Source organism: Rattus norvegicus, chromosome 5 (genome assembly GCF_036323735.1).
Source record: "Rattus norvegicus strain BN/NHsdMcwi chromosome 5, GRCr8, whole genome shotgun sequence".
In the NCBI taxonomy this organism is placed as follows: domain Eukaryota; kingdom Metazoa; phylum Chordata; class Mammalia; order Rodentia; family Muridae; genus Rattus; species Rattus norvegicus.
Window position 1 is genome coordinate 158726803 of NC_086023.1, and position 23703 is coordinate 158750505.

The 23703-nt window shown below is 45.5% G+C and overlaps 1 protein-coding gene and 2 long non-coding RNA genes across 3 annotated transcripts in view; 1 reads left to right on the forward strand and 2 right to left on the reverse strand.

Moving 5' to 3' along the window:
* Positions 1 to 3122: 3122 nt before the first annotated feature.
* On the reverse strand, positions 3123 to 7294 carry LOC134487027 (uncharacterized). The gene is made up of 2 exons (XR_010066714.1): positions 6853 to 7294; positions 3123 to 3469 (listed from the first exon to the last, which is right to left on the reverse strand). It is a non-coding gene; the product is annotated as an uncharacterized LOC134487027 (long non-coding RNA).
* A 68-nt stretch (positions 7295 to 7362) lies between these two features.
* The window catches only part of Fbxo42 (F-box protein 42), a 58396-nt gene continuing 42055 nt past the window's right edge, over positions 7363 to 23703 (forward strand). Inside the window, exon 1 of the mRNA NM_001395590.1 lies at positions 7363 to 7628. The gene's annotated coding sequence lies outside the window, so the exon portion shown is untranslated. The remainder of the gene's footprint in view (positions 7629 to 23703) is intronic.
* On the reverse strand, positions 15134 to 22330 carry LOC134487028 (uncharacterized). Its single transcript, XR_010066715.1, has 3 exons — positions 22162 to 22330; positions 18666 to 18766; positions 15134 to 15272 (listed from the first exon to the last, which is right to left on the reverse strand). It is a non-coding gene; the product is annotated as an uncharacterized LOC134487028 (long non-coding RNA).

The following is a 23703-nucleotide window of genomic DNA, read 5'->3' on the forward strand; positions in this document are numbered from 1 at the left end:
TTTTCTGATGTGTCTGAGGACAGCTGCAGTGTACTCATATACGTAAAGTAAATATTTTTTTAAAAGCATATTGTTTAAAAATATCTCTCATACATAAAACATTGTATTGTTTCGATTTGATAGAGTAAAATTATCACTTTTTTTTTCTCATAAAGCAATATTCTAGGAGCTAGAGAGATGGCTCAGCCATTAAGAGCACTGGCTGCTCTTGCAGAGGACCCAGGGTCAGCTCACAACCCTCTGCTAACTTCAGCTCTGGGGGACAGAATGTCCTCATCTGGCCTCTGTAGGTACCAAGTATGCATATGGTTCACAGGCACACAGATACACAAAACATGGCCAAGGACTTTAATCCTAGCACTGGGAAGGCAGAGGTAAGTGAATTTCCATGAGTTTAGGCAAGGCCAGCCTTGTCTACATAGTGAGCTCGAAACTAGCCTAGGCTACGTAGTGAGACCCTGCCTCAAAGTAAATAAATAAAACTCTCCAAAAATTGAGAACAAACAGCGTTTCAATGACCCGACACTGCTTTGTGTCCCCTGTGACTGCGTTAAAATTTTTAGTTAGGCTTCCTAATTCTAAGGGTTGGGGTTGGGGATTTAGCTCAGTGGTAGAGCGCTTGCCTAGCAAGCGCAAGGCCCTGGGTTCGGTCCCCAGATCCGAAAAAAAGAAAAAAGAAAAAAAAATTCTAAGGGTTTTGACTGGGGGTACAGGGCTGGAGGTACCTCGCCTGTCTGTCTCACCTCTCCAATCCTTTCCCCAAACACAGAAGGCAAGAAGCAAGTGTCATGTGTTTTAATGTCAGGGACATGTTCCTTACAGTTAGCTCTATTAAAACATGCTGCAGAGTAGGGGCATAGTTTTAGGGTGCCATTAATCTTAATAAAGGAATGATTTCCTGTTGTGACATTTTGCAGTTTGTTTTCTTAGTGATTATAATTGCAACCACATGGGTAAAATGTTACTAGTTCTTCTCTCCTACTCAAGGGACCCGTTCACCAATTCTGCGTTCTATCTTGTCTTCATGTCTGTCCTCACTCTGCGCTGTTACCTAGAACCTTCTGCTCTATACCGAATACTGTATACCGAAGACTTTCAAGATGATTTCTTTCAAGATATTTCTGAGTCTAGTCTCCCACCACCACCACCCCGCCCTGGGAGGGTTTCACTATGTATCCCTGGCTGTTCCAGAATTCACTCTGTAGACCAGGCTAGCCTGACCAACTCACAGGGGTCCACTTGCCTTGAACGTGTGTACTGCCATGCCCAGCCTATTCCAGTTCATGCAATCAGGCTTCTTCTTATTGACTCACAAGCACTTCAAAACTCAAAGAACTATCTCACTGTCTTCAAGGATAAAGGATGTCATCCTTGCCCTCTTGCCCTCTTCCCCTTTGTCCCTTCTCTCCCCATTCCCCTCCCCCCTTCCCTCCACGTGCTCATGGCCGACCTTTACTCCCCTCTTCTACTTTTCTTCTCTCATTAAACCTCTCCACGTGGAAAAAAAAGAATAAAGGATGTCATATTGTCCCATCTCTGGGGGCTGTATTTACTTATGAGTCTTCTGTGAATTCAATTTTTTTTAACGATATTTGGCTTTTTAAGATTTACTTATATATGAGTACACCGACATACCAGAAGAGGCTATTAGATCCCATTACAGATGATTGTGAGCCACCATGTGGTTGCTGGGAATTGAACTCAGGAACTCTGGAAGGGCAGTCAATGCTCTTAACCACTGAGCCATCTCTCCAGCCCTTGTGAATTCATTTGTGTGTGTGTGTGTGTGTGTGTGTGTGTGTGTGTGTGTGCTCATGCAAGCCAGAGATCGCATAACAGGTGTCTTCCTTGATCACTCTCGATATATTGAGGCAGGGTGTCTTACTGGAACCCTGGCCTATAGGATTCAGCTAATTAGAGATGTCTCTCTCCAACTCTCAGTTCTGTTCAGTGGTTCCAGGCATGCCCTCACTGTCTTTTATGTGGTGCCGGTGATCGGAACCCCAGTCTTAATGCCTACACAGCAAGTGTGTTACATGGTGGCCTCTGAATACATTTTTTGAAGCAAATTCTCTCGGAAACAGTGAAGTGAATGAAACTCTTAACACCAACATTTGGAGAAATGGACGTTTTCAGCCTTGTAGTTACAGAGTGCGGCCAGCAGAGGGAAGCAGTTTCTTATAATTCCTAAAGGCAGGATGATCTTTAGCTCTGATTTTCAAGAGAATCAGAAAGACATAAATCTTGGGAATAATTTGAGGGTGCTGCCAAAATAATCTTTGTTCCATTTAAGTGAGCAGCCAAGAGGCTAGCAACCCCTTGAGACCTGAGGCCAGCCCTTTCTTCGGTTGGACTGTTCGCTTCTCTACAAAAGGGGGTGAAGGGACAGAAACTTCACAATTAAGGCTGCAGGGCAGTTTTGTTTTCCAAGGGGAAGCCCCAAAAGTTGAGATCGTGGCACGAGTCATGTGTTGGCAGAGACCCTAAAACACATGCTTCTGTTTCTGGCAAAATGTCTTTAGCCACACACTTGGCTTGTATGCTAGGAAATTGCCTTCGAACCAGGTGTGGTAGGAATGCAAGCTCAAAGACCACAGTGAGACTGTCGCTGGCATAAGGTGAGGATGTGTAGACAGGTAAGGTTTGAGTAGTGGGCACACGAACAGACAGGAGTGTGCCTGCACTCACCCATACACATGTAAAAACAAAACTAAACAAATGAACAGAAAACTTAAATGCTTGGCTTCATGTGGTTCTCTCTCCCTCTCCCTCTCCCTCTCCCTCTCCCTCTCCCTCTCCCTCTCCCTCTCCCTCCTCCCTCTCCCTCTCCCTCCTCCCTCTTCCTCTCCCTCTCCTTCCTCCCTCCCTCCCCCCTTGTTAAGCAAAAGAGAAGTTGCCAGGCAGAGCTCAGGAGGCAGAGGCAGGCAGATCTCTGAGTTCCAGACCAGCCAGGGGTGACACAGACCCTGTTTCAACAAACAGACAAAAAATTGCTGATACTGAGTCATCTTAAAAAATATATACATTTTCCCCCATTTATTCTCACCTGTAAATCTCTGGAAAGGCGTCAGGGGGTTTAATAGAAGTTGATTTGGTGTGACCAAAAATATCTGAGAGACTAATAGGAGGCTTAAAAAGATTTATTTTATGTATATAAGTGCTTTATCTGCATGTACACCTGCATCAGATTGCATTACAGAACCACCATGTGGTTGCTGGGAATTGAACTCGGGACCTCTGGAAGAGCAGCCAATGCTTTCTTTCCTCCAGCTACCTCGTTTGTTCCTCTTCTTCCTCCTCCTCCTCCTCTTCCTCTTCCTCCTCCTCCTCCTCTTCCTCTTCCTCCTCCTCCTCTTCTTCTTTTGGATGTTGGGTTTCTCTGCGTAGCCCTGGCTGTCCTGGAACTCACTCTGAAGAACAGGCTGGCCTTGAACTCACAGAGATCCCACATGCCTCTGACTCCTGAGTGCTGGAATTAAAATCATGTACAGATCTGAGGATTCTAGGCAGGCTCTGCACCACTGAACCATGCCCTCAACTCCAGTTTCCATTTTATTATACTTCCTGTTTCGCTCTTGAATGCTGTGCTATGTGCATGTATTACCTCACCTAAATAACTAAGACCATAAGACGCTCTCTGTAGCTATTTGGACAGACTCTAAGAAAAGCAGGTTTGACTTACTGGACCCATCTGAGCGCCATCCATCCTGGTCTCAGCCCTGACCTCTCGCCCTGTCCCCCATTCTCTGCCCCAGGCTTTGTGTGCCCGAGAGACAAACCTGAACCATTATCATATATTCCCTCCCCTGTTGGTTGGAGGTCATAGTCAGTTCCCCTGATGGTCCAGGTCGCATGGAACCAGGCTTAGCCTCTGGTTTATCAGAACTCTTTCAGAGTTCAAGAGCCTAGGCTTTGCGGGCTGGGGATTTAGCTCAGTGGTAGAGCGCTTGCCTAGGAAGCACAAGGCCCCGGGTTCGGTCCCCAGCTCCGAAAAAAGAACCAAAAAAAAAAAAAAAAAAAAAAAAGAGCCTAGGCTTTGAAGCAACAAGACCATGTAGCCTTGAACCCTGCCTGTTTTGGTGAGCTACTTAACCTGGAGAAGACTGTTTCTCCATTTGTATGAGGGGCACAAGGGTGGCACCTGGGTAGCAGTGTTAAGTACCTAATAAAATGAAATTGAGAGAGGCTGGGAAGAGAGAGGGCTCATTGGGAACATGCTTACAACACAAGCATGAGGAAGGACTTAAGTTTAAAAGGACAGGGCCTACCTAAATCTGAGCATAGTAGCATCTGGTGTCTGTAAAGGTCGCTGTGATCTCAGTGTGCCTACCGTGAGACAGGAGCATCGCTGGATGCTTATGGGCCAGAGAGCCCTGTCTCAACTGAGGTGGAAGGGAAGGACAGACAGCTCAAGTTGTCCTCTGATTGCTACACACATACCGTCGTATTTACACATCGTAAAAATAAAAACTATTGGAGAACGTGAACTGATTAGTATTAAATGATTCGCTTTAATAACTTTTATGTGTATCGCATTGAATATGAACATATATTTATTGTCTTTCTCATAAGAGCTCTTTAAGTATCACGGACCTTGTTACTTTTAGTTACGTCGCAGGCTGGTGAGATGGCTCAGTAGGTAAAAGCACTTGTCGGGGTTGGGGATTTGGCTCAGTGGTAGAGCGCTTGCCTAGGAAGCGCAAGGTCCTGGGTTCAATTCCCCAGCCCCGGAAAAAAAAAAAAAAAAAAAAAAAAGAAAAGCACTTGTCAATCCTGACAACCTCAGTTTGCTCCCTTGGAACCACGTGGTGGAAGGAGGCAGCCAACTGCTATGGGTGGGCTTTTCTCTGACCTCCATCCTCTCCCCTCATATACACTCTCAGAAATATGTTAAAATCCTGATATATATATATATATATATATATGTGTGTGTGTGTGTGTGTGTGTGTGTTTATATGTAGGCTGTACACATATATACGCGTGTATATATGTCAGACTTATGCTGTAATCCCAGCACTTGGGAGGCTGAGGCAGGAGGGTCACTTTTAAATTCAGAGTCAGTCTGTACTACATAGGAAGTATAAGGCTATCCTGTTCTACAGTGTAAGGCTTCTCATCAAAAACCCTCTGAATGGGCTGGGTATGATCACAGTACTTGGGAGGTAGCGGTGAGAAGATCTGAGTTGGAGGCCAGCCTGGTCTACAAAGAGAGCTCCAGGAAAATTAGGATTACACAGTGGGACTCTATCTCAAACAAAAAATCCAAACAAAGAAACAAACAGAAAGACATGTCACATACTCTGGTGCATAGTAGGTGTTCACTAAATATGCATCCACTGAATTCCCTTAGTTCTCAAATTCCCAGTTCATCATTCTTTTATTCAACAAATATTCAGTGAGTCTCTACTGGGTACTAGTCTGTATGAGATGGTTATTCATGATAAAGGTTTATGCCAAAACAACAAAACTCCGTGTCATCTTTGAGCTAAGGGTAAAATGGTTCTGTATTTGAACTTTAACGTGACCTAGCAGTTCCCCCAACCCCACCCCCAAGTCAATGTTTCTCTGCGTAGCCCTGGCTGTTCTGGAACTCACTCTGCAGACCTGGCTGGCCTCAAACCCAGAAATCCTCCTGCCTCTGCCTCACGAGTACTGGAATTAAAGGTGTATGCTACCAACACCTGGTAGCAGTCTTGTTTTAATTATTTTAGATTTTGTTTTTATTTATGGTTGTTTGTGTGTGTGTGTGTGTGTGTGTGTGTGTGTGTGTGTGTGTGTGTGTGTGTAGGGTGGGTGGGTGGGTGCCCAAAGAGGCCAAACAGGGTATCAGATCCCCTGGAGCTGGTATTAGACAGTTGCGAGTTGCCTGAGGGACTGGCAGCTGAACTCAGGTCTTCTAGAGAGGGGCAGCTGGCTGAGCTATCTCAGCCCAGCTTGAGTTTTTAGCACTTGTTTATAATTTAGATTACAGGGCTGGAGAGATGGTCAAGATATGTGCTGCTCTTGAAGAAGGACCCAGGTTTAATTCCCAGCACCCACATGGTGGTGGTGGTGGGTCACAACTGCCTGTAATTCCAGTTCCAGGGGATCTGACACCTTCTTCTGGCCTCCGAGGGCACCCACCCATGTGGTGCACACAATATGCTCAGGCACACACAATAGTCACGGTCTATATGTTCACAAGTGTCAATGAGAATGAAGATCAGAGGGCAACCTGTGGGAGTTTGACATCTTTCTCCCTAGAACCATGTGAGTTCCAGGGATTGAACTCAGGTCTTCAATCTTAGGGGCAAGCACCCTTACCTGCTGAGCCATCTTGAAGGCCAAGTTTTTGGTTGTTTTTTGTTTTTTTTTTCCCCTCTTTGAGACAGGGTCTCATTATGTAGACCATGCTGGCCTTGAATTCAGAAATGTACCTACCTCTGCCTCCCAAGTTTGGGGATTAATAGTCAACTACCATGCCAGGCCAACAGAATTTCTTAAGTTAGTTTCTCACATACTGTGTGCCAGAGTTTTTTTTTTTTTTTTTTGAAATGTTCATTTGAAGAACATATTTTTTTTTTTTTTTTTGTAGATTGAAGTTCCTCAAAGTAGTTTCAAACACCTGGATCAAGTAATTCTTGCCCTTAAACTTCCTGCATAGTTGGGACTTCAAGGAGGGTCGCCAAACCTTGAGGTGCTTCTGAGCCTATGTTTCATAGGCTACTAACCTAGGAGGTCTACTTTATCCCAGGGCTATTTGCTTGATGTCTCAGAATGCTCCGATTGCACAAGGGGTGAAGCCCTTGAGCTCTCTGTATCTGGCATTCCCTTAAACCACACCTGTAGGGATAGGTTCTAGAAGGTTCTCACCTACACACAGCTTTCTTGAAGTGAGACTTTTGCGGGAGTGGGACTCTACTCCTCCGTGATGGCCACAGTGGGAAGCAAAACACACAGGCCTGTTTCCTCCCGGGCTCCGATCTACATGGGGAGCTTTGAGACTGGGTTTCCTCATTTAAAAAAAAAAAAAAAAAAAAAAAAAAAAAAAAGGTGGTAGCAACAAAGCTGCTACTACAGTTTCCAGACGCTTCTAACGCGGTGACATCTAAAAGGCACTTCCATTAGCCACTGCCCTTTCTCTATGCTCAATATGTAGGTACCTGAGGACACAAATGACTTAGTCTAAGTCTGTAGCCTCAAACAATCGGGAAAATAGCTCAGGGACCGCCGATTCCAAACAAGAGTCCTAGGAAGCTCCGCTCCCTCGGTCCTTCTCAATATGGCGCCGCCCAGCGGCCACCGCGCGAAGGCCGGCCGTGCTGACGTGTGTGCGCGCGCGCTTCCTCCGCGCCCCGCCCCGGCGCATGCGCACTGCGCGCTGTCTTCTCCCAGTCTGAGCAGCAGCGGCGGTGGCATCAGGGACGGCGGCGGCGGCGGCGGCGGCGGCGGCGGCGGTAGCCGCGACGGCGTTTCAGTGGAGGAAGATGGCGGCTCCGGGCGACCCCGGGTTCCGCCAGCTGTGAAGATCCCCGGAGCACAGCAAGCACCGGCCTGAGGCAGAGCGGCTGTGCTCTGGCCCTGGCCCTGGCTCCTTCGCCACCTTCACCGGAGACGCGAAACCGAGAGCGCGGAGCGGGCTGGCCCAGGTGAGGCCTCTCCCGGTGCCGGGCCGCGGCCAGGCGCCGACGCCTCCTGCGCTTTATGCCTGGGGACCCGGGGGCACCCCGAGTCCGGCGCGGGCCCTGTGTCCTGCGCGGGCGTGGGTCTTGGCGGGCCTGGGGTCTTGCTGTCGTCATCCTCGGCTTCCCGGGCTGAGGTGGGGACAGGCGCCCATTTGCAGCCACCCCTGGGATGGGTGCAGACCTGTGCCCTCTTCTCAGCAGGGTGGTCCTGGGTCCTCATCCGGGCCGGGAGAGGATGCGTGGCCAGGGCAAGAATGGCTTTCGGGGTGTCATGGAGCCTCACCCCGCCCCCTGAAACCCTTAAGTCCTCGGTGAAGAGCGGGAGACCGCTGCCCTCCCGAATTGGGGCTGCGGCGAGGGGGCCGGCGTCTCGGAAGCTGCAGCTGCAAAGAGATGATTTTTTTTTTGGAATTGGCTGACGAAATGAAACACAAGCAGTTCCTTCCCTGACCCCTAGCCATTTGAGTGTTCTCTTAGGAGTGGGAACTGCAGCTCTCCCGGCTGAAGACAGCAGTCCACGTTGTGACTGAGGAAGGCTTGCCCTGGTGAGAATTGTTTGTGGAGAGAGAACTGTGGAAGGTGGCAAGGAGTTTGTAAATCAAGAAAACCACAATTAGGTGAGATCCCGATAGTATCAGCAGAGAAACTTCAGATGCTGGAGTTGGTTGGAAACCTTTGGAATAAACCGATTGCTTTGTCTGTTGGATCCCCTTGAGTTTTAATAGGAAAATAAAAGCATCGTTTTGTTTCTCAATGGCCAATACGTCTGCACTTTTCTGTGGTAGCGTTCTTATGGATCTATATGGAGAACCAGACACATTCCGGGTTTTCCCTTGCAGGAGGCAACACTGGACCATTTTTGTTGTTTATTTATTTTTCTCAGAACTTTTTGTTGTTGTTGAAACGGTAGTAATTGAGACTTCGGTTTCGTTTCTCTAGGGTAGAGAAGATGTTTGATGCCGGGTGGCCTTTTCATTGAGCAAGAATGGCTTCACATGGAATTGTGCTGTTGTGAATTGTTGGGGCCATCTCTTTTGCTTGGACACACCAAATGTCTTTTGTAACACCTCGGGTTTTGCTTGTGCTTAAGAATGATGACATCATGGATTTAAAGGGACAAGGGAAATTGACGAAGAGATACCATCCCTTAGAATTCAGTCTGCAGCTCTTAAAGCTGGACAGGGAGGGATACCCCTTGTATCATAGTTCTGACAAAGTATTCAACTGTCTAGTCTGGTTGGCTGTCCTTTCTGGTGTATGTTAATCAGTTCATATCCCGTAGCTGTTTTGCTTTTGGAATAAACTCAGTTTAATATAGCATCCAATCTACATTGAGCCATGGGAGCTTTATGCACTTCGCTTTAATGGCAAATATTAAGTTAAAATGACAATTAGTAAATTTAATATTAGCTAGCTCTTTGACCGTTTTCCCCTTTCTTAAATCATTTTTTTTTTTTAAACAGAAGTGGGTAGAGTTCCTTAGTTTCTTAGCTAGAGATGTAATTGAGCCAAGCAAGGGTAGGAAGTTGGAGGGCCACTCTGCCTATTAATTTGCTAATAGAGGATCGCAGGATCGGTGGTGGTTTGACATCATGCTCCTTGCCGTCCTCTGTCTATCAGGTTTGGGCAGAACTCTGGGGCATCATTTACTCGCAGCATTTTGCCTTATTTCCTTACCTGACTCAGGTACAAAATGAGAAAGAGTAGGAGAAACAGCTGGGGCTGGCTCATTTGTTTGTTTTAGATTTATCTTTTTTTTTTTTTTTTTTTTTTTAAGTTTACAGGTATTCTTGCCAGCGCTCACCTGTATGTTCCCATTTGCATGCCTAGAGCCTTGTATCCATCCCCTGGGAACTGGAGTTACTGATGGTATAAGCTGCCATGTTGGTGCTGGGAATGGAACCTAGGTTAGCTAGAAGGGGAGCCAGTACTCTTAACTCTCTATCTAGCCAGCCCCTGGATGCTTTTGCTTTTAAAGATTTATTTTTATCATTTAAAAATTTTGTGTGTGTGTGTGTGTGTGTGTGTGTGTGTGTGTGTGTGTGTGTGTGTGTGTATGGGGGTGGAGAAGGACAGGGGAGTGGGGGGGAATCTCCATGTGTTAGCAGAGGCCAGAGGTATCAGGACCACTGGAGCTGGGGTTACTGAAGGTTGTGACCCATCTGGTTTGGATGCTAGGAGCGCACCTTAGGTTCTCTGCAAGATCAGAAGGCACTTTTAACTCCTGAGCCATCCCTCCAGCCCTAGGATGCTTCTTTAGTATTTTATTCTTAGTTTTATTTTATTTTATTTTGTTTTTTGAGTAGGGTTTCTCTGTGTAGCCCTGACTGTCCTGGAACTTGTAGACCTGGCCTTGAACTCAGAGATTTGTCTGCCTTTGTTCCTGAGTGCCACATATTAAAGGTGTGTGCCACTAATGCCCAGCTCATAGGATGCTTCTTGGTGTCCAATATCATTTTATTTATTTTTATTTTTTAATATTTATTTTTGTTTATATGCGTACACTGTAGCTGTCTTCAGACACACCAGAAGAGGGCATCAGATCCCATTACCACCATGTGGTTGCTGGGAATTGAACTCAGGACCTCTGGAAGAGCAGTCAGTGTTCTTAACTGCTGAGCCATCTCTCCAGCCCAACGATTCTTTTTTTTTTTTTTTTTTTTTTCTTTTTTTTCAGAGCTGGGGACTGAACCCAGGGCCTTGTGCTTGCTAGGCAAGTGCTCTACTGCTGAGCTAAATCTCCAACCCCCAGCCCAACAATTCTTTTTTTTTTTTTTTTTGTTCTTTTTTTCCGGAACTGGGGACCGAACCCAGGGCCTTGCGCTTTCTAGGTAAGCGCTCTACCACTGAGCTAAATCCCCAGCCCCGTAGCCCAACAATTCTTAATAAAACCCAAAGCTCCTCGGTTCAATAATAGGATTCCTACTTTATAAGATAACTACGTGGACAAAACGAGGCAAGGTCTGTGAAAGTGCTCTGAGAGATCGCACTCTGAGTATGTGAAACAGTTGGTCATGGCAGTGCGACCCTCGGAGGCCACAGAGGCAGGCAGATCTCTGTGAGTTTGAGGTTAGCCTGGTCTACAGAGTGAGTTCCAGGAGAGCCAGGGCTTCATAATGAGACCCAGACTATTAAAAAAAGCACAGTACAAGAGAAATAGATTATGTATCTTCAGTAAAAAGGTCCTCTATGTGTTGAGGGAGGTACTGACTATTTGTAAGGACAGCTTTTCTATCTAAAAGTTGTCTGAGGCTGGTTGGAAAGCTGGACAAGAAAATCAGTGTTTATGGTAGTGCAGTAAGTGTGTTCCTCCAACCAGGGGGGAGCAGAGCTTTGCCTAGGCCGTTACTCATTTCTTCCTCCTTTCTTTATTTTTTATTTTTGCTTTATTTATTTATATATATATATATATTTTTTTGAGATAGGACCTCACTATGTATCCCTGGCTGTTTTGGAGCTCACTCTGTAGACCAGGCTGGCCTCCAAGTCACAGAGAGCCTCTGCCTTCTGAGTGCGGGGACTGGAGAAGGTGTCCCCACCTCCTAGCTTGTTTCTTTACAACTTTTTTAGATTTATTTTATATGTTTTTCCTGCGTGTATGTATATTCAGCACGTGTTTCTTGGTGCCCTCAGAGTTTAGAAGAGGGCATGGGACCCCTCCCGGCTGCCGCCCCCACCCCCCAACCCCCGCCTACACACACACACACACACACACACACACACACACTTGGAGTGGTGGATGGGTGTGAACCATCATGTAGGTGCTGGGAATCCAGCTGTTGTTTATTTCTTTCTTGTCTCTCATGCTAGCCCGGGTCCTCCCCATCCTCCTCCTACCTTCTCTAGGGCTGGGATTTTAAGTGTGCATTGCCATGCATGGCTTAGGAATACTTAAGTCTTTGTCCTGAGCTCTTTCCCCTTTTATTCATTCACCGTCATGATGCTTCCTACACAGCATGCGTGCCCCAGTTATAGCTTCTGAATTGTCAAAGATCTAACAGCCTCGGGAGAGCCTTTCTGAGTGAGTCACAGGCCCAGGCAGCAAGCATTCGCACAGTGAAAGTTTGTCAGATTCTGCATGAGGCAACTTCAGAGTGACACTTTTTAAAAAATGCTTTGGACAAACAGCACATGAGGCATAGTGTTTTAATTGCTGCAGCGGTGGTGGGGTGGTGGTGATGGTGGTGGTGGTGGTAGTGGTGGTGGCGGCGGTGGTGGTGGTGGTGGTGGTGGCGGCGATGGTTATGGTGGGTGTGCCAGGTATTCAACCCTGGCCTTGCAAACAGTAGTCAAATGCTTTGCCACTGAGCTATATGCCCATCCCTGTTTTGTGTTTTTATTTTATTTTATTTTATTTGTTTATGTATTTTTTAGTGTATATGGGTCCTTTGCCTACGTGTATGTCTGTGAGCCTTGTGCCCCACATTGGGTCCTGTGATACTGGGGTTACAGAGGCTTTGAGCAGCCATATGGATGCTGGAGTCCGACTCACTCAGGTGTTCTGGGCAGTACTCTTAACTACCGTTGAGCCATCCCTCCAGCCCTCTTTCCTCCCCCATTTATTTGCTTGTTTTGTTTTTGTCTGAGACAAGTTTAGTGATTCCCCAAGATGGCCTGGGACTTGTTATCTCTCTTCCTGCGTCCCACTCTCTAGGTTGGGATTACAGATATGTGCACCATGCCCAGCCCTGTGTATTTTCACAGGCCTGGAACTCACTGTGTAACAGAAGATGACTTAGGACTCTGATCCTGTTCTTACCTCCTGGTGCTGGGCTGACAGGCTGTGTGTACCAAGCCTGGTTTATTTGGTGCGGAGGATCCAGGTGTGGGCTGTGTGTGCACACTCATCAAGCACGCTACCAGCTGAGCCACATACCCAGCCACTCATTATTGTGTATTGTGACAGTTCGTTATGTGAAGGAGATGACCTATTTATAAGTCATTTTAAAATCATAGGGAATTAGGGGTTGGGGACTTAGCTCAGTGGTAGAGCACTTGCCTAGCAAGCACAAGGCCCTGGGTTCGGTCCCCAGCTCCAAAAAAAAAAAAAAAAAAAAAAAAAAAAAAAAATCATAGGGAATTGAGTGCATAAAAAAATTTTTTTTTTTAAAATTTTTCCCCAATGTTATTCTGTTTTGCTTCAGAAGGTGGAAGGTATTGTGTGATGCTTTGGGATGGTGTGTTTTTACTCTGTGTGTGTGTGTGTGTGTGTGTGTGTGTGTGTGTGTGTGTGAATGGTAAACGTAGGTATTATGTAAAACTTTATTGTTGTGGATTGTAGCTTAGCTCAGCTAACTCACATGTCTTCCTTCTCTGCCTCCCTGCCTCCCTCCCTCTCTTTCTTCCGAGTTGAACCAGGGACTTCTTTGTGATCTGGTCACTGCCCCACTCCACCACTCTACCACGGAGCTATGCTTTCAGCCTCGATAGTTTTTACATTTCAACATGGTCATGTCCAGTTCTGGGATAGTTCCTAGCAATTTTTAGTTTTAGCAGGTAATGTTCCTTAGACATGTTACCCAGGCTGGCTCAACCACTCCTTTCTTCTTCTTTTTAAGATTTATTTATTATATACACTCTTCAGACACACCAGAAGAGGGCATCAGATCCCATTACAGATGGTTGTGAGTCACCATGTGGTTGCTGGGAATTGAACTCAGGACCTCTGGAAGAGCAGTCAGTGCTCTTAACCACTGAGCCTTCTCTCCAGCCCTCCTTTATTCTTTTAGAAGGCAGGCTAGTTAGATTGTGGTGTTTTCTTTTCTCTTCCTAATAAAGTTTATTTTAAAAATCTTTTAAAAGCTCTCTTTCTGTCTTCCTTTTCATCTATCTCTTCCTGTCTCTCTTCCCCTCTGTGTGTGTTCCTGTGTCTATATGTCTATGTGTCTGATGGGACCCGAAAGTCACAAATTGGCTAGACTGGTTGTTGGGCAAGCCTCAGAGACCCATCCACCTGCTGAATCCTGGGACTACAGGCACATGCTGCTCTGCCCTAATTTTTGTGTGGGTGGTGGTCTGAATTCAGGTCTACATGCTTACATAACACTTTCCCACTGAGATATCTCTCGAGCCTTAATTGTGCTAAGGTTTAATTCGGACATTTCCAGAGGTAGGCTGTGTAAGTACCTGATGTGTACATTTAAAATATTAATAGATAGAATAATTTTGAGATTTTTGACAATTTATGGGTGAACTTGGAAAATGCTGTGCTACGAGAGATAAGCCTAACTCGTAAGAGGAAATACGGTATGAATCCATTCACAGGTGATTGACAGTAGAATGGGAGCAGCCATGTGAGAATAGGATCCAGAAGTTGGGGCAGGCAGGGGAGAGTACAGTTGATGAATGTGGGCTGTCTGTTTGAGATGGGTACTGTGCACAGTGAGCGAAAGGACTTATGCCACCAAACTGTGTTCTTTAAAACAGTAGTGAGCGGCATAGTTCATTACAAGAAAAAGTTTTAAAGGGGTGGGGAGGTGAGACTGAAGAAACAGCTCAGAAGAGGAGACTTGCTAGGCTCAGTCTCTCGCACCCAAACAGTGACTAACAGTTGTCTGTAACTTGAGTTCCATGGGACCTGATCCCCAATTCTGGCCTCTGAGCGTGCTGCATACAAGTAATATACAGACATGCATGTAGGCAACACATTAATTCACATAAATAATAAATCTAAGAGAGGTGTTAACCAGAGTTGAGGATGTAACTCAGTGGTACAGTATTTGTCTAGCATGCACAAGACCCTAGCTGGGCGTAATCCTCAGCACCCCTCTCAAAAGAACAAAAGCAAAAAACAAGTCTGGGCTGGAAAGATGGCTCAGTGGTTAAGAGCTCTTGCAGAGGACCTGTATGGGGCTCACAACTGCCTGTCACTCCAGCTCCTTGTCCTGACTTCCTCAGGCACCTGCACTTGGTCCTGCACAAACACATAAGTAAAAACAAATAACATGTCATGCTAATGGCCTTCGGTTTAAAGAACAAGAGTTCAGGGGGTTGTTTATTTGAGACAGGTTATTTTTTGCTCACTGTGGCCTGGAAGTCATTTACTATGTAGCCCAGGCCTGCAATTCATTTTTTGGAGACAGGGTCTCACTATATGTTTTTGACTGGCCTAGAACTCTCAGTGTAGATCAGGCTGGTCTCAGATTCACAGAGCTTTACCTACCTCTGCTTCCAAAGTGTTGGGATTAAAGTTCTATGCCACCATGTATGGCTGGCATCTCATATTTCTAATACCAGCAGTCAGGAGTTAGGGCAGGAGGATTGATGTGAGTTGGAGGCCAGCCTGGACTACAGAGTGAGTTCTAGGACAGGCAGGGCTACCCAGAGAAAGCCTGTCTCACCCCCACCCCTTTCATCATGTTGGGGAGGAGTGTTTAGGAAACCTAGTTTCTGATCAGTGTTGTTAAAACAGCTGGCAGAAGGGAGAGAGCAAACACTGTTCTAGCAATTTTATATCTTTTATTTAGTTTTGTGGAGTCATTTGAGAACACTGCTGAATGTGACGGGAGCAGTCAGTGGCTGAAACAGGAGGATTGGCTGTTCTGGGCTGTATCCCTCTGTGATTGAGAGCTTGGGCAGCTCGGCATGTCCAGGACCGATGCTCCAGTGCTGAAAAAGAAGACCAGAAGACACAGAAAGGACTTGGGGTGCTTCTGTCTACTTGTTTGCTAGTACAACCCATGCTGATGCACTCTGGTTATCTCGAGTCTCTCCTGTTGTGAGTGCTTTCTGGTTTTGTTCTAACTTTCTTAGCTGCTTAGGATTGAACTCCGGACCTTTGATATGGAAGGGAAGCGTTTAACCACTGAACTAAACCCCCATCCTATTTTAAGCTTTGATTTATGGTCTGTAGCTTTAATGATGTACCAGGACTAAATGTGGTGTCGTATATCTGTAATTCCAACACTTGGGAAGCTGAGGCAGGAGAATGGAGAGCCAATGGCTTCACAGACCTGGTCTCAGAAAAACAACACCAAAACCCCAAAACAGAAGCATGATAGTTGAGTCCTCGGGTCCTAGCTAAGTACATTGTCCTTCTCTTGTATGGCAGTGTCGTGGGACGGGTGGGCTTGATGTTAGAATCTGTGAACTGAGCTAGCGTAGTGATTGAGAAGGAGCTAGCGTAGTGATTGAGAGGGAGCTAGCGTAGTGATTGAGAGGGAGCTAGCGTAGTGATTGAGAGGGAGCTAGCGTAGTGATTGAGAAGGAGGCAGTGAGGTGGAGTGTGCTGGACACTGCAGACGCTTAAACCCTGGACTCCAGAGCAGAGGCGGCTCTAGAGTGAGTGCTGGGACAGGCAGGGCCTCACAGGAAACCCTGTCTCAACAAATCGAAGAAGAAAAAAATTAGGCGGATTTATTTTCAGTAGAGCATATTCTTCTTCTGAGTTGTGGGTTCTTTAAAGAATTTATCATGTCTTTCCATATGTCTGTCTTAAGGTGCCAGGATGTAATCCAGGGCCCTTTGCATAAGTAAGTGCTCTGTCTGTCTGTCTTTCTTTTTAAGTTTTTAGGTAGCATGTAAAGTACTGGGATTTCGTTGTGACATTTTCAAATATATGTATCATTTTATCTTCTCATATTTGCCCCTATTCAAATATTTATTTCTAAAATGTATTTTTTTTTTTTGAGAGTATGTGAGTGTTGGATGCCATTGTACAACCTTTGGGAATTGGTTCTCTTCCACCCTGTGAGTCCTGTTGATAGAGCTCAGTCCTCAAGCCTGGTTGTCAGGTGACCCTCACAGTGTTGTTGACCTGAAAACTGGCCAGCACGGAAGAATGTGTATCTTACTCGTCCTTTAAATGCTGACCCTTAAGCCTCAATTTGCCGACTGTAGTCATTCCTCCTTTCCCACCTGGGAAATATAGTATGGGGTGACACAGAACACTGAGGACAGTCTGTGGTGACATTTCCCATATATCTGGACATGATACCTTTGGCTTTGATTTTCATTCGGTATACAAGACTGGCCTTGAACTTGGAGCAGTCCTTGTCTGGGAGTATGTATGAGCCACTGGCTGGACATGGTATCTTTTTGTTTGTTGTGTTTTGTTTTGTTTGAAACAAGTTTCTCTGTGTAGCTCTGGGAGTTTTGGAAGTTACTGTGTAGACCAGAGATTCACCTATCTCTGTTTCTCAGGTGCTGGGATTAAAGGATGGCTAGCCCCTGTGTTTTGAGACTTTCTTGTTATCTTGGAGCAAAAACCTGGCAGTGTTGTTGCCGCTTAGTTTCTTCCTGCTATTTATTGCCTTGTTCTCCACTTCATCGGCAACCATAGCAATGAGGACAGAGACGTGGGTTTAATTAGGCAGGTGATCAGTGGGTGGAGTCTAACTTGTGAGGCCCTGAGAAGCAGGAGCTGTCTGTAGGATAGGCCTGGATTGGCTCTGCTCTTGTAAGGCTGCCACCTTGCTCAAGTGTTCACATAGCCCTAAGACCATTGCTATCCTGCCTAAGAGGACAGAGGTTAGAAGGAAAGCTCCATTAGCAGAGGGTCCTACCACACTCCCAAGTGGAGAGGGATAGTTCAGACACACAGATGGCCAAGAGAACAGAGGCCAGAGGTGGAAAGAGATATGAGAGTGTCTGAGAAACAGGAGTTCACTGGCTGAAGTGAAATCTGTGGGAAAGGCCACTGATCTCACTGTGGGTAAACCCTAGGCACAGCATGGTAAATACTGTCTGACAATTTTATTTTTTGTTTGTTTTGAGAGTGTTTCTCAAGTAACCTAGGCTGGCCTAGAACTCCAGGTCTCTGTCACAGCTTCCATACTGCTGAGATTACAGGGGTCTGTCTCCTTATGCCTTTCCCCTAACCAAGCAGCAGAATGCACCAGCTAGGTATCCTCTAATTCAGTAACTCATTTAATTCAGACACTACCTGGAGGTAGTTTCAAATACCCAGGTTGAGTGTTCAGCACCGTAGAGTGACCCCACCCCAGCCAGATGCCAGCAGAAAGTCTGGTTTCTCACAGTGTCTTCTCTGGGTCACAGAGCCTCCACAGACACTATGTGTGTTATTTTACTCTAAACATTACGTTTACTACTATGTTATGAAGGATACCGGTGCTGGATTGCTGGGTGACTGCTGCAACATGGAGAACTGTGTGCGTTTGGTCCCTCAGCCAACTAGGTGTGGTCCACACAGGCCTGACAGGGTTGCTAGAATTTGCTGAGTGCCAGCCTAGCCAAAAAACACTAGCTTCAGGGTCTGTAAGGGACCCTGCCTCAAAGGACTATGGCAGAGAAGGATAGAGGAGAAGCCTGTTCCTGGCTCCGTGTGCATGCACAAGCCACACAAGCCACACAGGCGCGCGCGCACACACACACACACACACACGCACTCCAGGCTATGGGTAAATGGGAATGCCTACAGTGAGTCATGTGGGAGGGTACACATGTCCCTCTGGGCACACCTCTAGATGCCTCTACATACTCAGTAGTCTGCAGTCTTCCCAGACACAGAGTTCTTATTTTGTTTCTGTGTTTTTTAGGCAGAATAGTATGTAGCCCAGGCTGGCCTTAAACTCACTGCTATACACAGCATGACTTTGAGTTTCTGATCCTACAGCCTCAGCCTCCTAAGAGCTGGGGTTACAGGCTTGTCCACCATGTCTAGTGCTTTTTGAATTTGATTGATTAAATCATTGGCTGTTGGTGATCAAGTTAGCAACTGGAGGGTTGGCTTAGTAGTCTGACTTTTTAGTCATGCCTTAACCTTTCCTATGATCAGTCCCAATCCTGAAGCTCATAGGGCTTCCAATTAACTCATTAGTACAGAAGGGGTCTACTTTGGAAATTCTTCTGTTTTTAGAAGTTGTGTGCCAGGAAACAGAAGAAAGGCCAGTCAAATATTTCACAATTGTCACAATCACACAGGGATCCTTAGCATTCAGCATCTCAAGGTTGTATTTTACTACTAGTCATTAGCATTAGCTTCATCAGTAAGACCACAGCCAAGCATGGCAGTACACGCCACTGTTCCCAATGGTGACTTACAGCCTTCTGTAATCCCAGTTCCAGTGGATCTGATGTTCTTTTCTCTTCTCCACAGGCATCAGGTACACATGTGGCACACATAGATATGTGCAGGCAAAACACTCGTACACATAAACAAAACAACAACAAAATGGCATTAAAATAGACCCCAGGGGGTTGGGGATTTAGCTCAGTGGTAGAACGCTTGCCTAGGAAGCGCAAGGCCCTGGGTTCGGTCCCCAGCTCCGAAAAAAAGAACCAAAAAAAAAAAAAAAAAATAGACCCCAGGAGCATGCACAGCTGACAGAGTGCTTGTGGTGGGATTGCTCCTCAACATTACAAGAAAGACAATAGTGCTATTGATAAACACCGGTTAGTGTGTTACAGAGGTGAGGTTTTAAAAGCGAGCAGGCTTCCTGGTGACACCCGATGGAGATTAGCCAAGGCTAAAGGTTCAATGGTATTCAATGTTTACAAAGCTGAAGTTGCTTGTGGAAGACGTGCTTGAGATGTGTGTGTCCACTGATGCCCAGCTAGTGTCCGTTTTAGTTACGTGCGTAAATGGAAGAGGTAGTTGAGGCCACTGAGCTAGCTACTGAGGTGTGTTCTAGGCGAGGGCGAGTGAGGCCATGGGGCCTGTTATAGCCACCTCAGTTCTGCATATTTTATTACAAAGCCCTGCAAGTGTGCCGTATGTGTACTGACTGTTTTCAGTGGGAAGATGCGTGAAGATTACCTTGCTCAGTCAAGCGCCCTGCCCCCTACCCCGTTTACATATTTAAGGATAAATATTGTCAAATGCAGTAGTTCTGAAGTTTTTCTGCCCTTTGGGTTCCTTCTGCCTGTGTAGCAGGAATCACTTGAGTGAAGCTCTAAGAAATGTTAGGCGAGAACGTCCCCTGCAGCACTGGATGGAGCGAGCACAGTGAACTAAGGATTTGAAGGACACAGGTGGACGAGTGAGCCGCCCCCTTAACCTGCACCGTGAAACATGCACAGGCCGGGGGAGGTTGCATTCCTTTTCTCCATTGGCATTAGACTAATATTACTTGAGAATCTAATAGTAAAATACCAAGCTCTGTGGAGTAATTTTATGAAACTCTGTGATTTGACTGTAGTAAGGTTTCATTGATATAATCAGTTGGAATTTATTAGATAAAAGTAAAATACAGTGTTAGTTAAATTTTGTTGATGATCTAGGACTGTCTGAATCATGTAGTGAGACAGCTGAACATAGAGGCACAGGCAATCAGGAAGCAGAGGCAAGAGGATTACAGGTTCAAAGCCAGCCTGGAGTATTGGATAGAGAACAAGTCTGAAAAAGAAAAAAAAAGGCACTGTTTCTAACCCCTTTTGATTTGTACTGTATTTTACAACCACAGCCTTCTGTTTAAAGTTATAGTTACATCAGGTTATTACAAGCAGAATTGTCCTGTACGTTGTATATTTGTACCATGTGTTCTTAGATACAGAAATTCAGGGTCAGTGGTGGCTATTTGGGTAAGAGTGTTTGCTACAGTAGTCTGGCAGCCCAGCCTTCCTAAGGTGGCGGGAGTGCTGTCCTCTGACCTCCTCTCTACACACCTCTACCATCAATAGTAGATTTAACCAATTCAGATTCGGCTCTTAGGTGTGGGGGAACAAGCCTGTAATCACAGCCCTTTGGAGGCTAAATCCAGAGGATCATGGGTTCAAGACTGACTTAGGCTATGAGAGCTTGTGGAGAAAGCCAGCATCTCCATTTTTGGCTGAAGATGTAGCTTACTTAGTGATGGCTTTGTAGCAGGTCCCCAGTTCAATTCCCTAGTACTGCATAATGGGGAAGAATATAGCCCTCAAAAGAAACAGAAGTTTGGACTAGAGATGGCTCAGTGGTTAAGAGCACTGGCTGCTTTTCCAGAGGTCCTGAGTTCAATTCCCAACAACCACATGGTGGCTCACAACCATCTGTAATGAGATCTGATGCCCTCTTCTAGTGTGTCTGAAGACAGCTACAGTGTACTCATATATAATAAATAAATCTTTAAAAAAAACAAGTTTAAGAATTACAGTATAATTGTGATTTTTCACAAAGCACAGAACATTGAATCTAGAATGCATGATTTGGAACATGAGTATCTTCACTGTTGAAACCTGTGCTCTTTTCTTAACCAAACTATACTTGGTGGTAGCAAATCCTTTGACTGCTCCATATAGACAAAGAGGGTGGGCGGCCTTGAGGCTGCCCTGTTTTTACAGCCCCTTGAAGACCATTGTAAAATGGCATGATCTGGGACTGGAGGGAGAGCTCTGTGTTTAAGAGCAGTGGTTGCTCTTCCAGAGGACCCAGGTTCTGTTCTTAACACCCACATGGCAGCTCACGCAGTCTGTAACTCCAGTGCCAAGGGGTCTAACTCTCTCTTCTGACCTCCAGAGGCACCAGGCACACACATGGGACACCAGGCATACATGTGGTACATAGACATACTTTGTAGAGAAAATATCCATTCATAGAAAATATATGCATTTTTAAAGATTTGTTTGTTTTATTTAGGAGTACACTGTAGCTGTCTTCAGATACACTAGAAGAGGGCATCAGACCTCATTACAGATGGTTGTGAGCCACCACGTGGTTGCTGGGAATTGAACTTAGGACCTCTGGAAAAGCAGCCAGTGCTCTTAACCTCTGAGCCATTTCGCCAGCTCTAAGGGTTTTTTTTTTTGTTTTGTTTTGTTTTGTTTTGTTTTTTTCCTTGTTTTTTTTTTTTTTTTTTTTTTTTTTTCCAGAGCTGAGGACCAAACCCAGGGCCTTGTGCTTGCTAGGCAAGTGCTCTACTACTGAGCTAAATCCCCAACCCTGCATTTTTAAAAGTATGATTTGACCATTGTGCCACTTGGTTGACATTGTAGCACTTTGCAGTCTGAGGCAAGATGATCACAAGTTTGAGGTGAGGCAAGATGATCACAAGTTTGAGGCCGGTCTAAGCTATCTAAGTCTAAGGGCTGTAGGTCTGGAATATGTTCAAAGTCTGTCTCCAAACAAAAAAGAATGCTGATAGGTAATGTGAGGGCATACTTTATTTTCCTATTTTATTAAAGGAAATCTAATTGGGTAACAGACGTGTTAACCACTGAAAAACACGTTCCTGCTGACATCTGTTATTAAATATGGGACGCTTTATAGAGCCACCCTGTGGTGTCTGTGTCAGAGGAACTCGGTTTGCTAATAGAAACTGTACAGCAGCAGTTAGGCCAAAACATTCTATTCCTGGACATTTGGGGACTTAAATCATTGACTGACAGGAGAGGAGTTTCCCAATTAGAGCCTCTGTTGCTATAGATAAGATATTTTAATACCATGTGTGTGGCCAAAACATCTGTTTGAGGCCAAGTGGATTTTACCCTTCTCTCTAGTGCAGTTTTTCTAACTGGCAAATTACTAGTTTAAAAAAATAGCAATTAAAAAAAAAATAACAAAAAAATAGCAATTTAAAACCCTCCCATCCCCACCTTCCCTTTTGGTGCTCTGAAATCCTACCTGGTCAGCAGAGTGGGGTTCAGCACATCTGTCCAGCGTCTTTCTTACCACAGTGGGCGGGAGCTTCTTTCCCACTGGAGCCGCTCAAGCTTGACAACACGCGTAATTTATCATACGCGGCCCACCCGTGCTGTTGCTTACTTATATGTCTTTGGGTTTTGTTGTGTTTCAGACAGGGTTTCTCTGTGTAGCCCTGGCTGTCCTAGAACTGGATCTGTAGACCCGGCTGGCCTAGAGCTCACAGATACCTGCCAACCTCTGCCTCCTGAGTGCTGACATTAAAGGTGTGAGCCACTATCAACTGGCTCTGTTAACTTGTGCTTAGTGGAGTCATTCTCTCTGTACCTTCTGTGAGATCCAAACGTAGTATTCTAATAATTGCCACAATTTAATGTGTGCGTGTGTGCGTGTGCGTGCTTCAGTATATGCCCACTGCAGTGGGCGTAAGAGGGCAGCTTTCAGAGTTGGCTGTCACCTTCCACTTAGGGATGAAACTCAGGGTCTGGTTCGTATGGCAAGTGTTTTTACCATCTCACTGGCCCTGAACACAGTAGTTTAGTTCATGTACATGTTACATTGATACTTGTTGACTGCATAAAATAGAGTAGGATATTCTATAAATTTTCCAGTTTCTGTCATTTTTCATTTGACTTGGTACAAAGATAGTGGTGGTGGTGGTGGTGGTGGGGGTGGTGGTGGTGGTGGGGGTGGTGGTGGTGGTGGAGGAGGTGGTGATAATGATGGTGATGATGGTGGTGGTGATGATGGTGATGATGGCGGCGGTATATTCTTAAGGCTTACTCTAATCTGTTATGATTGTGTATAGATCTTTTGTCCAGCAATGTTTGTATTTTCAGGAGCAGTGTTGTCTTTAGCTCACACTGGCATCTCTGAGGTAGGAACTTCCTGAGCTTACAACACCATCTGGGCAATCATGATAAATATTTTTTGAAATTATGAAGAGCAAGCTAGATTCTGTTCTCGATCTTCACCAGCATTTTATTTAAGTGAATCAGTTGAGTTTCAGTTTTTTAATGTTTCTTTTTTTTTAAAATTCATTTATTATATATAAGTAACACTGTAACTGTCTTCAGACACACCAGAAGAGGGCATCGGATCTCTTTACAGATGGTTGTGAGCCACCATGTGGTTGCTGGGATTTGAACTCAGGACCTCTGGAAGAGCAGTCGGTGCTCTTAACCGCTGAGCCATCTCTCCAGCCTTGAGTTTCAGTTTTATCTCTGTCTGTCTACATGTATGTATGTTCTTTGGTGTATGTGTGGAGATAGAGAAACTTTGGGAACTGGCTTTTTCCTTCTACCCTGTAGGTTCTGGGAACTGGACTGAGGTGATCAGGTTTGGGGTAAAGTGTCTTCTACTCACTGATCCATTTCACCTTCCCTTCAACTGCATTTTTGAAACAGAGTCTCTCACTGAAGCTGGATCTCAGTGATATAGCTAGTGTGACTAGTTAGTGACTTCCTGGCAAACAAAACATTGGCATTATCAAACAAACAGGCAAGCACTCCCCCTCTTTCTGCT